Raw genomic sequence first — 17,520 nt, forward strand, 5'->3', positions numbered from 1 at the left:
AATAAACAACTAACCATCATAACAGACTACACAAGCTACTTTTTCTGCCAGACAGAATTAAGGGTAATTTAGTTTTTTGTTGTAGTAGAGGTTAAAATTATTCACAGCACATGAAATTGACTTTAGCAGACATTCCCCAATCCCTGCCAACAGTTCAGACAGAACCTCATGTAGTGTGCTAAAAATGACAGCATCAGCATTTCCCTATTAAATTGCCGTGACCCCAGAACCACAGGGGCCCTTCTCTCGGCCTCGCTCTCACTCTGCCTCCTTATGTTTTCTTTGTTTCTGCACTCTGTTCAGCAGTTATGGCTTTCGCCTCAGGATTAAAGGCTGAATTCCACAGACACTGTAATAATGTTTACATTAGAATCTACAGGCCCGCAGGCATCCTGTCATATACCAGCATGTGTTAAAATCTGACTACCACTTACATTTGCCAAGAATACCCAAGTGATCTACTTAACATCGCCTTGTGTGTATTTAAACTCTGCTTTACTGTCGCATTTCGGCACATCAGATCATATTTTACTTACAATGTAATTGTACTTTATTATGCACTAATGTACCACACATGTACCATGCCTTCGCATACACAGGTGAAACTGTCAAGAAGAGTGTTTATATAAGTGTGCATTTGTCCCCTACATTTTGTTCATAGCATAAAAACATTTTTAAAAAAAACATTTTTTTTTTAAATAAAAATAAATCAAGGTTCTGGACCAGCTTGTTTGTTTTATACAGCCTAAAATTAAATGGGTAACACTTTATTTCAGTGTCCATTGTTACCCGTTACATATACTTACTATAGTAAAAGCAGTAAATTATGCATAATTATCTGCAACTAACCCTAAGCCAAACACTAAACTTAATTATATCGTAAGTACAAGTTGTTAACATTGTAAGGACACTGTAAAAATAAAGTGCAAAAAATAAATGCATTTAATGTGTATTTACCTGTAATGTGATTTTAAAAAGTGATTTAAAATGTGAACATCAATTCACATACCTTGATGCTCTAAAGTGTAAACTTGTGTTTGATCATGGGTTAGTCTAGATTTAGTTTAGGTGTTTGTCATTTTGTCCAGTTCATGCATACGGCCAACTACAATTCGACAGTTAATAGTTTACAGTGAACAGCATAGAAAATGAATATGTTTACATTGCTTTCTCAGATGTGGACTTGAGTTTACAGGTAGTTTTAGAGCACTTTAACCATGGATTTTTTAGTCTGACAACATGTGTTTGGTTACAAAACCAGTTTTCTGAACTCAGTTGCCCACCAGCAGTCTGTATACTTTATTGAGGAACAATTTAATGTTCAGTTATTTGTATCCAGTTATTTGTATTCAGACACACTTGTCAAGATCAACAGGGCAAACAAAAGTCTTCAGCTGATAATTTCCCCACACTGTGGGTTTTTGTTTCAGAAAACAGTGCATAGAAAATAATTATTAGAACTACACAGTAACACTTTCCAGCATCTCTTGGTGCAAGCAGCATCTGCAAAATATGTCACAGAAGTGTACTGGAAAGGATTATTAACTAGTCTGTTAGGAATATATCCTTCCGCCCAAATCCCAATCTACACCCATGCACTGCACTTAACATCATATCTTTGGACTGCATGTCTTCTCTGTGGCTATAGCCCGTTTTAGGCACACAAAGCCTGCCTCACCCTGTCTTTTTCATGCCAGCCATTTTAATTAGAGGGATGTCTGATCTCTTAGCATGTGCCTGTTACTGGCTCTTTGCCCAACTGCAATTAATTACTGGTGTGCCTGCTCAAATGATCTGGCAGCCAGATAACAATTTCTCAGTGAGAATCCGCAGGGATTTCCTCTCCTCCGTTTGATCCTGCTACTGGGGTTTACACGCCACTTAAAGGGGTCATATGATGCGATTTCAAGTTTTCCTTTCTCTTTGGAGTGTTACAAGCTGATTGCGCATAGATAAGATCCCTGAAGTTGCAAATACTAAAGTCTCAAAACCAAAGAGATATTCTTTATCAAAGTTAAGACTCTGCCACGCCCCCCTAAAACATATCTACCTCACTATGTGTAAATATGAGCATAATGCCGCCAAAATGTGCACGCAAAGAAAGAAGGCGTGGTTTCAGTAACCGCAGTTAGTGTTGAAGCAGCCATGTCAGGGAGACACTGTGTTTCTAGGCGAAAGCAAAAGAAGAGGTAGGGCATAGAGGACCTACAATAATGTACAGTATTTGAAAAATTATGTGTTTTTTGAACATTAAAGCATGTCAACATATTCTGTTACACCAAATAATGATCTTTAAAAAAGCATCATATGACCCCCTTTAAGGCCATTTTCCTGGGTGTAGCAGGTGAGAGGAGAAGTGGGTTATCAGAGCAGTTATCAGTGTCTGACTACAAATAACTAGATAAACATTACATTTTCCCCCAAAAAAGGTATACAGACTGATGGTGTGCACCTGAGTTCAGAAAACTGATTTCATAACAACCAAACACATGTGGTCAGACTTAAAAATCTAATGTAAATGTATCTGTAAACTCAATTCCACATCTGAGAAACATTTTAATTTTCTAAGCTGTTCATTTTTTGTATTAAACAGCATTCTGAAATACAAATAAAGCTCGAAACACAAAAAATAACATTAAAATACATCATGAAAACATGGCAATTAAAAATGCATGGCAGGAAATCAGTTATAGCTCATTCATTATATCACAAAAATAGCCATCTAGTAGGAAATTAGAAGAACGGACTGAAACAAATAAGGTGAAACATATTTAAAATGTATCAGACCACAACAGTAAGAAAAAAATCTGCTGTACTGTAATGTTACTTTTTCTCCAATTGCTGACACTGAGCAACTATTTCCATCAATCAATGTCTAACATCAGCTAATAGTGACTGCACTGATTCTATGGCTAGCACAATAAGAGCATTGGGTTTTATAGTGAAGCTAAAATCGAGGGATTGGAGAGAAGTGCCTTATTGTAATCTTTATAATATGACATAGCCCATTACCCTCAATCCTCATGTTTTTATTCATCTGGGGAAACAGGAGGGGGTAGGGACAGAAAGAGGGGGAAGCTAACAAAAAAGGGTTAAAAATACAGTAATTTATTTGGGCTTTTCTCTTGAATTCACATTGCTATTTATAGCTTGAACACTAAAGAATAACCAAAAGAGATTTGCAATGTCTACAAACAGGACAAAACTGACCCACTGAAAAATAAAAAAACAAAAAGCTGAAAAAAATGGCTGCTGAAAATTCAGCTTTTGCATTTAAAAAAATATTACAATAGAACACAGTTATAATATGTAATAATATTTTACAATATATCCGTTTCTGTTGTATTATTGATCAAATAACTGCAGTCTTGGTGAGAATAAGAGACTTCTTTCAAAAACTTTTTTTTTTAAATCTTACCGACCCCAAACAAATGGCAGTTTAATTACAGTAAGTGATAATGTATGTGTCATGCAAGGTGAACTTTGTCAATCTATCATGAATTTAAATAGCAAAAAAGGCCTAGCAAATTTGATATAAGATAGATCTTTTGACTTATTTCTTATAGGCATCATCTTAGACCACTGCAGACACAAAAGTTAGTGAATAAATCTAGAAATATCTGACCCATAGCATGACTGCTACACACTCAAGCAATAGATGGATCTTACAAATAACTGACCTGAAACTCTCTCATGCTATTTCAATCAGGATAATGAGCAGCACAGTGGTTTGGACCACTGAACTGATTAGATGTTTTGCTGTTGTTCTCATTAAACTGCACATACTGTATCCAATGAAGCCTCTCATAAGCATTGGCCTTAAAGATTTTGTAACAACTGCCCTGAGGGCTGTTATTTTTTTTATCAGACTTATTACATGCTATTCATAGCAGTCATAAAACACATTTTGCTCCTTGAACAAAGGGATAGAGTTCACTATGGCAGTGTTTCCTGTGTCAACTTTGGTCAGCAGCGTCATTAATTAACTTAGAGGAACAGTCTGTTTTTCCACACTAACGCCAAGCCGGAAAAACACTTCACTGATCCTTCCCGAGAGGAGTGTGGCTCTCCCTTCCTAAAAAATAATAAATTATAAATTAATGTATTCGTTTTTGTCATGGTTAAAAGCTCATTTGGGTGTAATTACAAACTCTGGACTTCATATTCTAAGAATATTGAAATCGAAAACCCTTGGGACAAAGCAGTATTCCAAAATCAAAGCACCACACACAAACACACAAGCATGCCCATCTACTTCAATCTGCCACACGCTGACCTCTGCATATCTGAGTCAGAGAAGGAGAGGGGCAACAGGCCAGTGATCATTTTTATTTTTGAGCCTGGCCAGAGGAAGGATTTTGTTGTCTGACTAATATCAGTCAAACACCCACCCTGCACAGACCCCAAGAAGGCCGAGAGTCTTCTGCTTAGAAACAGACCAATCCACAGCATAACGCCAGTGTAATCCTGCATGTCTTCTGCTTAACAAATACAAATCAATGAACAAATCTCGGGTTAAAATCATTTCAGTTCTAAGCCCCAAATCATTCCATACCAGTCCGCTGGGGGGGCAGAGACATTTTGAGTCAGAGACATTTTAATATCTAATAAGCATAATAATAAATCATTTTAAATAATTTTTACATTCATGTTTATTAGTAAACTCCTATTGGTTTCACTCTGAATGGTACTGTATCCTAAATAAGTCAAAAATTACATCTAAACTTTACTGTAAACTGACTGCGAGACACTATAATCCTGTCTGTCTTTTGCTCCTAAAGCCTCTTAGTCTAGACTGACTCCTCTTAACAGGTTGAGAGAAAACCAGACTCAGCCCTGATAAACAGCTAATCACATCCTCAAGCAAATTATGAAGATAGCTAAGAATTTTCTCATATAATATGTTCTTTCTCATATACATCATCAAATTCTACAAAACAGTGAAATTGCACACCATTTGCTGAAGTGGTCATTTTAAGTATGCAACTAAACGTTTCATACAAAATCTTACAATATTGGTCGTTAGAGGAGAGGAGAATGCGAGCGGTGCCTTGTTCTTGCTTGCTGAGTGAGCATTTAAGTGCAATACCCTTTATTTCAGCTAGAGCTCTAGTTAGAGCTGGGTTAGTCTCATTAGAACAGTGAGACAGCAAGAAGAAGAACACAATTTGGCTCTTGATGTGTGTCAGGAGAGCACTGTGTCTCTCAAATCCTTCTAGGGCTGAGAGACTAAGAGAGCGAGAGACAAAAACAAAGGAGTCGTCTTTCAATAAAAGGATAGTTCACCCATAAATTCTGTCATCATTTACTCATTTTCGTGTTGTTCAAAACCTATATGACTTTTTCTTTCATTGAATAAAAGAAAGGTCAGACACACTCTCTCTGTTTAAAACTATATTAAAGACTCATCTCTTTGGCCAGGCATTCAAATAATGCATCTCATAATCTTTGGACTGCAGTTATATCTGATCAAATGCGCATTATTATTCTTTAGCTTGGGTTAAACAAATTAATTTTACTTGGTTGGAACAGCAGCTATGCCAAATATGTCTCAATTTGTTTCTCTGTTTTTGCCGTAACTAGGATTTACACAAGCTTCAGTCTGGATCCAGAACACCTGAGAAGAGATGATGCCAACCTCTCAGAGGACCTCAGATGATGCCAACCCTGAAACAACTTACAGAACTATATACCAAAATTTGCTATAAGTTTGATTGCATCATATAATAATTGCTGTTAATAGTGTTCATCGTCTGTTTGATTACGTCTTTAATTGATTTTTCTTTACATTTCTGCCATATGTACATTAACTGACGGTCACCACTGATAAGCTACTACTAAATATTGTAGAAACTTAATTTTCTGTAAAGTTGCTTTGCAACGATTTGTATCTTAAAAAGTGTTATACAAATAAACTCGAGTTGAATTGAATTGAATAAAAAAAAGGAGAAATTCTTTTATTTTTTTCATACAGTTACAATGAACAGAAACTAAAGCTGTCAAAGGACACAAAGCACCAAAATAGTATCATTGAAGTGGTCCATATAAAAGCTATATGATAGTTTTGTGTATGACCGTTCACTGAAAATCAGCGGAGATCGCTCTACCTCTCACCAACAATTGAGAGAAATCCCAATCTCCAGTTCATTAACAAATTATTATTTTTGATGTTATCTTTTCAGTGAACCAATTGATCTGCTTCACGAAGGAACAAGGAGCATTTCAATATTATTTTCGTGAGTACTGAGATACAGGCCTCTCATCAAAACAAGAATCATTTTGATATTATTTTTATACTGTTGTGGATATATGGCTATAAAATGTCTATTCATGCAGTAGGGAGTCGTTCACAAGCTGCACAATAAAGAGCTGCTTCATCGCTGACAAACAATAGAGTTCTGTTTCCTTTGTACAGTAGGTAAATATCCACCTCCAGTGCTCTTTTTGTTTTCTGTCTTATAAAATATCCCTTTATTATTATGGTGTGAGAAACAGCTGCCAATGATTCAGTGAATGGGTGAACTGATTGAATGAATCAAATTAAATGGCAAACAAACACACCTTTTTGCAAACCCACTGACATTGACTGGAGTATTTTAATACATTTACATTTACATTTAGTCATTTAGCAGACACTTTTATCCAAAGCGACTTACAATTGGGGGATACATAAGCGATTCTTCTTAAAGAGGCAAACAGACACAAGAAGTGGTTGTAATACCAAGTTCTTAGACATTGTTCAAATAAGTACAAGCTAGAAAGAGAAGGAATAAATAAAGAGAGAGAAACTTTTTTTTGTATTACTTTTTTTTATGATGAAGTCAAGTAGCTTCGAAAGAGATGGGTTTTCAGCTGTCGCTTGAAAATTGTCAGGGATTCAGCATTCCGGATAGGGGTGGGAAGATCGTTCCACCAGCCAGGAGTGGTGAACGAGAATGTTCTGGAAAGTGATTTTGAGCCTCTCTGTGATGGTACCACGAGGCGTCGCTCACTAGCGGATCTCAGACTTCTGAAGGGGATGTAAATTCGTAGTAGTGAGTGGAAGTAGGCGGGTGCTGAGCCTGTGGCTGTTCTATATGCAAGCATCAATGTCTTGTTGAGCAGTGGGGTTATCCGAGCCTGCTTGAATGCAGTGGGGAAGGTGCCTGTGAGGAGAGATGTATTGATGATGTGTGTGAGTGTTGGTAAAAGTGAAGGAGAGATTGCTTGGAGGAGGTGTGAGGGGATTGGGTCTAGAGGGCATGTTGTAGGATGGCTGGAGAGCAGAAGTTTTGATACTTCTGTCTCAGTGAGGGGACAGAAGGAGAAGATGGGAGTTTTTGCAGTGGGTGGGGTTGGTTTGAAGTCCTGTGTGTGTGGGGCTGAGAATTGGCTACTGATTGTTCTGGTTTTGTCAGTGAAGAATGTGGCAAAATCATCAGCTGTTATAGAAGTGGTAGGAGGTGGTGGAGGGGGACAGAGGAGAGAATGGAAAGTTTTGAAGAGATTACGTGTGTCTGGAGTGCTGTTGATCTTGTTGTGGAAGTATGAAGATCTGGCAGTATGGACAGTAATACATCACACGAGTTGTATGAACCACTTTTTTGTGTTGCACAGAGGAAAGCAAATGATGATATAATTTTCATTTCTAAGAAATATCTAATTAATGCAACTGAAGAAAAGGCAGAGGGGAAAAAACACAACAACCAGTGCTCTGAGGCTACATGTGACCTGTGTAGAGTACATGCACACAAAAAGTTGTCTGTCAGCGTCAGTGAGGAATGCGGTGTAAATGTCCTTGCTGCTGAGCGCCTGCATGCAGCACTGAAGTTTCCGTTCTTCCTTTCAGAAACCATTCTGAATATGAATAAAAAATGAGCTGAGAGCGCAAGAGAAAGAGAGACTGCGAAGGAAAGTGAGAACAAGACAAAGAGCTGGTGAGTCTTGAGAGAGTGGGCGATAAATTGCAGAAGTAGGGTGAACTACGAGAAGAACATGTGGGAGGGGTGAACACGGAGAAAGGTGCCTGCATGAGAAAGAAATGACTGGGTTCCTTTGAGAGATGTGGCAAAAAGGCTTGTTGTTGCCAAGATGCCATATACATAAACAAAAAAAATTCTGCTGTGGAAAATGTATTAATACATTAGCCGTGGGAGAGGCAAACCTCACATGGCTAATGAAGTTCACACATCCCCTCCTTCAACACTATGCTTCTCCCATGATGGCATGCACTGCAGCTCTACATGTTCACTGGGATATGAGTTCAAAGCATAAAAACAGTATTTTTTAGAAGATTAGAGAATATTCAACTTGAATCCTTCAGCAGGTAATTTAGGTGACTTAAAAATAAAACACAAAAATGGGTTTCAAAATAATACAAAGCTAGAGTCAAATATAAGGATTTTTTTTATTGATTATTATGATATTGAATAATGATAGAAATTTTACTTATGCATAAAACTATACCCATATCTAAAAGTGATTCATTATCTAACTTGACCATCACCGTGAATTCAAGTTCTCAGATCAGACCTGCATGATGCAGAAGGATGCCATTTTGACCAATTATATGGTCTCTATCCTCAACAATGGTGAAATGGTAAGATCCCCTTCTTTGTTGACAGAATAATTGCACATCACAATGGTTTGTAGCCATTATGTCACTAAAAGCCAGACCTCCCACCTGAGATGCAGGAATAGCTGTTGACATTCCTAATGTGCCTGACAGCATTGTTTAAGTACTCCTCTTTGGCAGGAGCAAAGTGCTTGATGATTTGTCCAACTTCAATGCATTCTACAGCGATATGAGAAATACCTCACTCAAGTGTAAGCTGAGAATGACTTATTAGACCCACAGACACACTGCCACCACAGAGGCTTACATTTTTTGTAGTCTCAATAGAGTAAATCTAAAATTCTGTTTATATAACACTAGTGTGTTAATGCTGTTAAACAGAGTGCTACTGACTGTTATTTGTATATGGTGACTTAGGATGAAACAAATCTCGGCTGCAGGATGAGCTGTGCAGGATAAGTTTATTATTTATTTTCAATTTTAATGAAGCTTATATTTACGGACTGTTGATGGCAAGCCCAAGATTTGGGGGGCTAAGCCCACCTACGTGAACATATACTGTTTAAATGTTTGGGGTCAGTAAGATTTTTTTTAAAGAAATTAATACTTCCATTCAGAAAGGATACATTAAATTGATCAAAAGTAATAGACATTTATAAAGTCACAAAAGTTTTATATTTCAAATAAATTCTGTTCTTTTGAACTGTTTAAGGAATGGTGGTTTCCACAAAATATGAAGTAGTGCATCTGTTTTCAACATTGATAAGAAATATTTCTTGAACACCAAATCAACATGATTTCTGAAGGATCATGTGGCACTGAAGATTGGAGTAATGGCTGCTCAAAATTCAGCTTTGCCATTAAAGGAATAAATAACATTTTAAAATATATTTAAATAGAAAACACTTATTTTATATTGCAATAATATAGAACAATATTACAATTTGCAGTGTATTTTGGTCAAATTATGAATCCATCCTTGGTGAACATAAGATACTTTTAAAAACATTTTTAAAAAATTTTATTTGACCCCAAACATTTGAATGGTATATCCTGACTTGTCAGATGTCAGTACATGTTAATACTTGTGTGTGGTTGTCAGGGTTGAACAATTGAACTGTCTAGGAAATGAAGAGTTCTTCCATCTTGCACAAAAGTTAATTAAATGATGAAATGTATATTCTATCCTCAATCCTTCACACTTCAAGGATTTTGACATTTTTTCAAAACTTTCAAACCAGATTTTGTCAAGCCAGCATTCAAACATTGAATATCAATTATAAAAAATGTTTTACATAAAAGTTCGATTCATTTTAATTCTACTTCCTTACTTTCAAATGGCAAATCTGCAAACTGTTTTCCACCTCAATTCAAATTCAGGAATTCAGGAACTGAATTGGAATATTAAAGGGGTCATGAACTGCCGTTTTACTGTTCTCTGACGTCCACTTATAATGATATCAAGATTTTTACACCAAAAAACATCATAATTTAGAAGTAATAGGCTATTTTCTGTCCTGATTTGACCCCCCTCATCTTTCTCTCTCAAGATTGTTGTTACAATCTTTCTGAAAATCCTGCGTCGAATTGTGCCTTGTTTGTAAACAAATCTGCGGTAAAATGAAGTGAACAATGGACCAAGTTCTTACTGACACGGTCTGGATCTTTATTAAAAATAAAATTCATCAACTCAAATAACTCATCAAATAAAGTTGGGATCAGAAGGAAGGCGATGCAAAATGGCTGTCTTCAGGGCCATTTTTATCGTTTGATTACTGCGTAGGTATGCGTTTTCTTCTCTCTTTATTCAAACTATGTGCACGAATCGATGGGCGGGGCTAAACAGGCAGTGATGTAGAAGCAGGCATTGATCTTCTTCTGAGGAGGCGGGGTTTAGCCACACTATTACGTCATAAAGTGGCACATTCCACAACCTGTCGTTTTGGCAGATTGGCTTCAAGATAAGCTGTTTTTAGACTAACGAGAAAGTTTGGAGTTCTGAAACTTACAGGAGGTTTTTATAGTACAATGACCTCTTATATGTCAAAAGATCATGGGAATTTTGATTTCTCAGTTCACGACCCCTTTAAAGGTATTCTCAATTCTAAATGACACACAAACCTGTTGACTGCAGTTTTTGATTTCACTGGAACAGAGGGCATTCAGATGAGACATGCGGAGCACTCGTCTGGGACAGCTATGCATGGCTCAGGCTCCACCACTAACTAAAGGGAAAGAACCAATGCTGTAACAAAACTTTAAAGTTGATTACCAACTTATAAGGTGAAGATTGACAGCAAAATCTCAGATATCTTACTACAACCACTAGTTTCAGCAAACAAAGAGTGAGATCACACAAATCACAGATCTTTAGAGAGGCCGAGATAAAAGACAAGTCCTCTAAACAGGGCCATACAACCTCTTGTTAACAGGATTTCAAAACAAAAGTGAATCTATTGTGCACATAAGCATAATTTATGTTTGGTCAGCAAACAAGCCAAAGCTTTCTTATGTATGCAAATTACTGTAACATTTATAAAGCAAAAATGCAATGAATGGTTCACGTTTTCCAACTCACTCATAAAGTGTTTTGTGCTGTCCACATTTACAGCGACCTCCCAATAATGCTCTTACTCTCAGTCTAAATTACATTAACAGGGTTGAATATTTTCAGTGTTCTTGGTTGTTACTGTTTTGGATTTGATCCTGCTCCATTAGCAGGTGATTACTGGGTGTATAATGAGTGCATTAATAAAACAGACACAGCATATGGAAAAAAAGACAGAGGCAAAAACAGCAGCAGTCTGTTTATCTTTCCCACTCAGTCCCACTGATCAGAAAAGGAATTAATTTTTTAGGAATTAAGCACAATACGGCTAAATTCCATGGATTGGGAGAGCTGTGCGAGCATTATAGTGCAAGCGGATCTTACCGTCCTTCCGGTCTCATTTATTTCCTTTTATTCCATCCATAGCATTCTATTGTTACACGTAATGTGTTCCACTCTATTCCATTTCATTCCATTATACAGAGTACCATTCCTAGCCATTTACGTCCATTCATTTTCATTCTGTTCTATTCCATTCCATTGGTGCAAGCTGATATCACATTGCCGTCATTGTGGCTGGTAACTGCATCCAACATCCTGATTGGATTGAAAGTGGGAGTGAACATTGGCAGGACCCCAAAGTCTGGTGGCCTTGTGTACGGCCACCCTCTCAGGTTCACACACACCCACAAAGGCCCTTCTTTGAGCCGACGAAAGAGTTCACCGTCAGACAAAAGCAGGTCTGTCATTCCCAGTGGGTAATTATTGTTTGCTGCAAGCCTACTGACATGCTGAATGTTAGCTCAAGACCACTTTTAAGTCCCTATTATTTGCTTTCTCTCTTCCTTTTAGGGGCATGTTTCTCATGGTCCTCTGTGTCTCGCGCACACAATCAGTTCTTCATTATCAGGGGTCACATTGGTCCCGGGTAACTGGTCTACCCTTCAATAAAGAGACTGAAAAAGAGGGTGAGATGGCTGCTTTACTGCTGTGAAGGATGCCAGATGAAACGGGTTATATCAATAGGTTATAACTAACTGAAGATTTCAATTCAGATTTCAATTCATCAGATTCATAAATTCACAATGATTCATGATTCGCTCATGGTGTATGAAGACAGACTCTAGAGTCATGCAAAAATCTAGTGAAAATAATTGAAATTGAAAGAAATATATCAATTACTAGTTTCTCATACAAAACAGAATTTCTACAGCTTTTTGTGTTGCTTCATGCAGGCTACTCCATAACTGTCTTTTTGGACAAGTACTCTACTGCCTTCTTCTAGTCCTTGAGATGCTTCGCTGGAAAAATTACACTTTCTCATCCATTTGCTAAACCACATGGACCACTGCAGATCATTACCAAGTGTTCAAGGCCCCTTGAGACAAAAGAAGACTGTGGAAGCTGTCTGCATTAGTCAGGTCTCCATCATGAAGAGCAGACCAAAAGACTGACCTTGAATAATGGCCATGACACCATTAGTGCACTATTACAAATCTCTTGCTGTCAGCAGACAGCCTCTTTATCTTGGTTACGTGATAAAGTCAAAAAGCCTATAATTAACCTGGCCAAGGTCCCATTAATTCCACTTTGAAATTTATGAACCACAATACATGGCTTATTTTGTCTTTTATAATTCCCTATATTAACTATATAGTGATATATACCTTAGCGTTCAAATAAAATGACTGAAAAAAATGTTTTGATCACACTGCCCACTCCTAGATCTTTACAAGGTCCTATTAATTCTATTTTGGACTTTATGAACCAATATACTTAGCTCATTTCGTCTTGTGCAAGTCCCCATATTAACTATTGTGATGTGAAACCATTAGTTTCATATAAAATGACTAAAAATTATATTTTGGTAATACTGGCCACCCCTAGATATTTATGGGCTTCACTTCAGATCTACCACATCACTGTGACAATCCATCCTCCATTATAACCTTAAAAGGCCAAATTCTCAGTCCCCCCCTCCCCCCCTTCATTAATCAACTGACCTACGGTTCATCATCCATGGAGTAAAAAAAAAAAATTTGTCATGGCTTAGAGCTGTGAAAAGTTGACAAGACTCAAAAGCATCTGGAGGCCAGCTTTCAAACACTCTGTTCACACCTTCACAAGAACACACACACTAACCTCTCCAAACTGCACCCTGTCGTTAACTCCAATGGGCACATAAAAGTTCTAATATACCAGTCACTGGGGATTTGAAAACATCTGGCCAGACTTTTTAAATTGTGTTTTGAAACAGAATCTAATTAAGATGCAAATCATTAGAATAACTGGCCAGATTGCCAAATGATTGATTCATAAATACAGTTATGCATGATGTAAGTGTAAATTACTGTATGTAAGCTATAACATACAGTCAAGCCCATCAATACTCAAAAAATATACCTCAATGATTGGCAAGTGATCAGGACCCGACGCACTTCCCAAATAAATATTTAAGATGAAATTATTTTAATATGTGGCTAGAGAGTAGAGACCAATGTGTGCAATGAGAGATATGAAACAAGCACATCTATGCATGAAATTAGTTGGCAGGGACAACTGTCAATTGTACAATAAGTTTTAAAGAAGTTTTATAATTTTACGAATCTGCATTAATTTAGGAAACCAACATACACATTTTTTTTAGGATGCCAACACAAAAAGAAATAACTATTGCTCTGTTCTCTAATATCCCACCACCTGTCCAAACAGCAATGACTTGAGTATTATTTACTGTAAAAGCCCAGTGTTACTGATAATCCAGGACTAAGCTGAAAATCTGGCTGAGATGTATACGGCTGCTCTGCAGTCAACCCATTCTTCAGGCTTTCCTTGTAACAGATAAAAAAAAAACCTCAATAGATTATCCTTTCTCCATGGATGAAGAGAGATATAGAGGAAATATGATAATAAAGTCTTATGTTTGTTTATATATATATAATGCTTTTAGAAAGACTGAGTACAGAATGTTTAGTGTGGTGAACATCTATAGTTTATGGTGAAGAGTGTAATTTTACATCACTAGCATCAGTAACAAAAAAAAGTGATAGTTTTCAAACAGGTTTCTCAAACACTCCTTCTGTCCTACCATTGGTCAGGCAAATAAATAGCCCCACCCAAAACTCACACCATTGGTTAAGCCGATTGCTATGCTGGGCTGGTCGGGATGCTCAAACAAGCAAAACAAGTAATGGTGTTTACACTTCTTGAGGCATTCAACCTACAAATGGCTTGCTTATTGTCTCTGCATATTAAGCTGGAGTAGGAAAAAGTATTTTACATTGGAAAAATAACACTTTCTGGAGTTTCTGAACACCCAGATAACTCAATCAGTGCTAAAAGATTCAGCCTTTCATTGAGCGAATGGTAAAACTGCTGAATTTTTCAGTTAAAACCCATTTTCTGAGCCAAGCATTAACAACAGATTTATGCTTATGCTGTCAAGACTGCACATCCTCCGACAGCCCAGACATCTTAAATGCAAACATTACTTACTGTAACTCAAGAGTTCAACTCAAAAAGCTTAGTGTGATCTTGCTCAGAATTATTTCAACTCGCACTGATGCTGAGAGTCAGCGATTGGTCAAGCAGAGGACAGGGATGATCAAAGAAACATTATGCGCAAAGCTTTCATACAACTGACAAAAAAAAAAAAAAAAAAGATTTAAAAGATTGCACTGCCCTTCCCTTAATCTTTGAAGATACATGAAATACATTATTTGAAGTTAATATCTATGTAGTCAAACATGTAGCCAACAATTCAAGCTCTGTTCCAAAAACATAATATGCACAATCCTTTTCCTAAGGGTAGACAACTTATTTATGATGCCTAAGATACTTAAATCCCAAGGCAGTATCTTTCATGGATAAAAACGATTCTAAAATGCATCTTAACAAGCGTAGTGAAATGTCAATTAAACAGTAAATATATTTAATAAATAATAAAACTATATAATTGAATAGCAAAAAGGCTGTGAGGTAGTTGCTAAGTTTTGGAATAGACTATGTTTGCTATTGCAAGCAAGAACATCTTACAATGAAACGTCTTCAGGACATGCACATTTGTACGCAGGCCAAGACACAAATCTGAAGTAATGCAATCAACTTCAATTCTGCCAAGGTCAAGAAGAGAGTTCAGCAACAGACAGTAAGTCTTCAACTCATACAGTACACTCAGCACTCTTGATAACAGGAAATTAGGAGTAAAGCGATGAATACAGAGCAATAAAAGCTATAAAGGATAAATCAATGAGAAATATTTGAAGTATCACAGAGCTCAGGGGACCAATTTTTTTAAAATAAGATATATTCTCTTTTATTATCGATCTAATTTTGTCCAGAGACTTGCTGTTGGACAGCAAACTCTGTTAGGAACCGAATGAGTGTGTAGCCCCATTTATACTATACCTACTATTAACACCAGTCTCAGACAACACACTTACAAGTGGCCAGCACTAAACACAGGTGTAAACAGCCTCCAAAACTCTGTCATTACTGAAGATTTATTTCTCAAATTTCTATTTTTTAAATGGATGGCAACTTGAAATTTCAATCAATGTTTTAGACAAAATGTATAGAAGACTCAGATGTGACGTAAAATACCATTCACATAAAATACCATGATTTATCATTTGTCAAACTGGTCCTGTAAACAATATGAAATGATGGTAAATAATAACTCAATTTAAAAACAATTAAATAGAAAAATGAATCCTGCCCCAGATCACATTATGATGTTGTAGCCCTGTCTGTTCCACATTTGGCTACAGACACATGGATAAACTTCAATATGCAATCCAATGTGCACTCAGCAATTATAACCCCCAGGAAAAAGTAGATTGATTGTTGAACTGTAGTTTAGTTCCTTACCTAACTGTGCAACAGCTGAGATTTGACACTTTCAGGCCAGATTTACCAGTTGATTTCTGACTAGTAAAGTGGAACTGAATAATTCATCTTCTGAACAGTGCTGAATAGGCAAAGATCTGCAATAAGAGCAATAGCAGCTGATCACAATTTAAAGTAAAATGTTGCAGTGTCATATTTAACATACTGATTAGTGATCAAAGTCTGAATTCTAAATACATATTAGATTTTAATTGACTGCTTTAAATTAATTAAGTGCCCTTGATTAATTGAGTGTACCTGAGGCTCGAACAAAAGCTGAAAAATATTTAAACATGACATGAGATTGCATGTCTATCTGCCATTGTACCAACTAAATGTCAAAGTACGAAATGCAGATAATAGACAAATCTTTTTAAGATTAATTTAAATATAAAATACTGAAATCCTGAGGGGAAAACCATTTTAAAAATATTGATAAGTTTTGATTGTTTTAGATTCTTGTAAATGTGTAGGTTCTAAATCTTTGATAAAAAAAATGAAGTGTTCTAGTTTGAAAATAGAGCACCCAGTTTACAACAGTCTTACAGTACATCACTGCTCTAGTCATTGAAATGACATCTGCAAACATCAAACATTTCCTAAAGACTCTATAAATCACATGGAACACAGACTCCGATCAGAGGAGTTTCATACCTCCCAGAACACAGGCTAATTAATCTCACACCCCACTGATCAAATAAAAAGTAACAGCCCAGAGCACTGAATCTATGACAGCCTTGCAGCTGGTCAGTTATGTAAAAAAAATTAAATAAAATACTAAATTGTAATCTACTAATCTATTATGGAAATTCTAATATTCCAGAACAGCATTAGTATTGAAATTCATAGGGAACAAGCTCATGTAAGGCACCGATGTGTTTGTCCACTTATGCAAATGAAAATCGCCCCCAGCTGTTTGAAGGTTCATGTCGGCTTCATTACTTCTCTGTGTTTTATCTTTGCTGGTTTGGTTTGGCACTTGTTTAGAGCATGAAAAAGATCTCTTTAAACAATAGTCTAAATGGAAACAGAAATGACACATTAACAGATGTGTTTTAGAACTTAAAGGGCACTAGGACGAAGTTGAGGGTAGCCAGAGAGGCTGTAAGAGAAAACCATATTACATTTCAGAAAAAAATTAAAGATAAATCAATGTTCTCGCAGAATCTGGGAATATGTGGATGGATGGAGGCTATAAAGAGGGCCTCTCACTATAGCAACTGCATCTCAGCTACAGAATGAAGAGAATCATAAAACACACACTGTGCTGCTAATTTGCTGAGAAGCTTTAGAGACAGTAGCAAGTTATTAAACCTGGTGAGAAGGGTCTGGCTGCAGACATGCACTTGCATTTTCAGACTTGCACAGACACCTGCACATCCGCGAGTGACCTCACTTGCAGTCTTTTTTGATTTAATTTAATAATTTTTTTTAATTGAATCTCTCAACATTTTACACAAGTAGCCAGGTGGTGAAGATAAGAAAAAAGAAACTTGCAATCGCCGCTTGCACGCTCAGCTACCATGACGTC

At 36.8% G+C, this 17,520-nt stretch overlaps 1 protein-coding gene across 1 annotated transcript in view; it reads right to left on the reverse strand.

Moving 5' to 3' along the window:
- The window catches only part of LOC107595945 (WSC domain-containing protein 2-like), a 43,948-nt gene extending 32,285 nt beyond the window's left edge, over positions 1 to 11,663 (reverse strand). The window contains exons 1-2 of the mRNA XM_016286544.1: positions 11,487 to 11,663; positions 10,676 to 10,779 (exon numbers count right to left, since the gene is read on the reverse strand). The gene's annotated coding sequence lies outside the window, so the exon portion shown is untranslated. The remainder of the gene's footprint in view (positions 1 to 10,675; positions 10,780 to 11,486) is intronic.
- Positions 11,664 to 17,520: the final 5,857 nt, after the last annotated feature.

The sequence above is a fragment of the Sinocyclocheilus grahami genome, unplaced genomic scaffold (genome assembly GCF_001515645.1).
Source record: "Sinocyclocheilus grahami isolate Dianchi unplaced genomic scaffold, SAMN03320097.WGS_v1.1 scaffold211.1, whole genome shotgun sequence".
Lineage (NCBI taxonomy): Eukaryota > Metazoa > Chordata > Actinopteri > Cypriniformes > Cyprinidae > Sinocyclocheilus > Sinocyclocheilus grahami.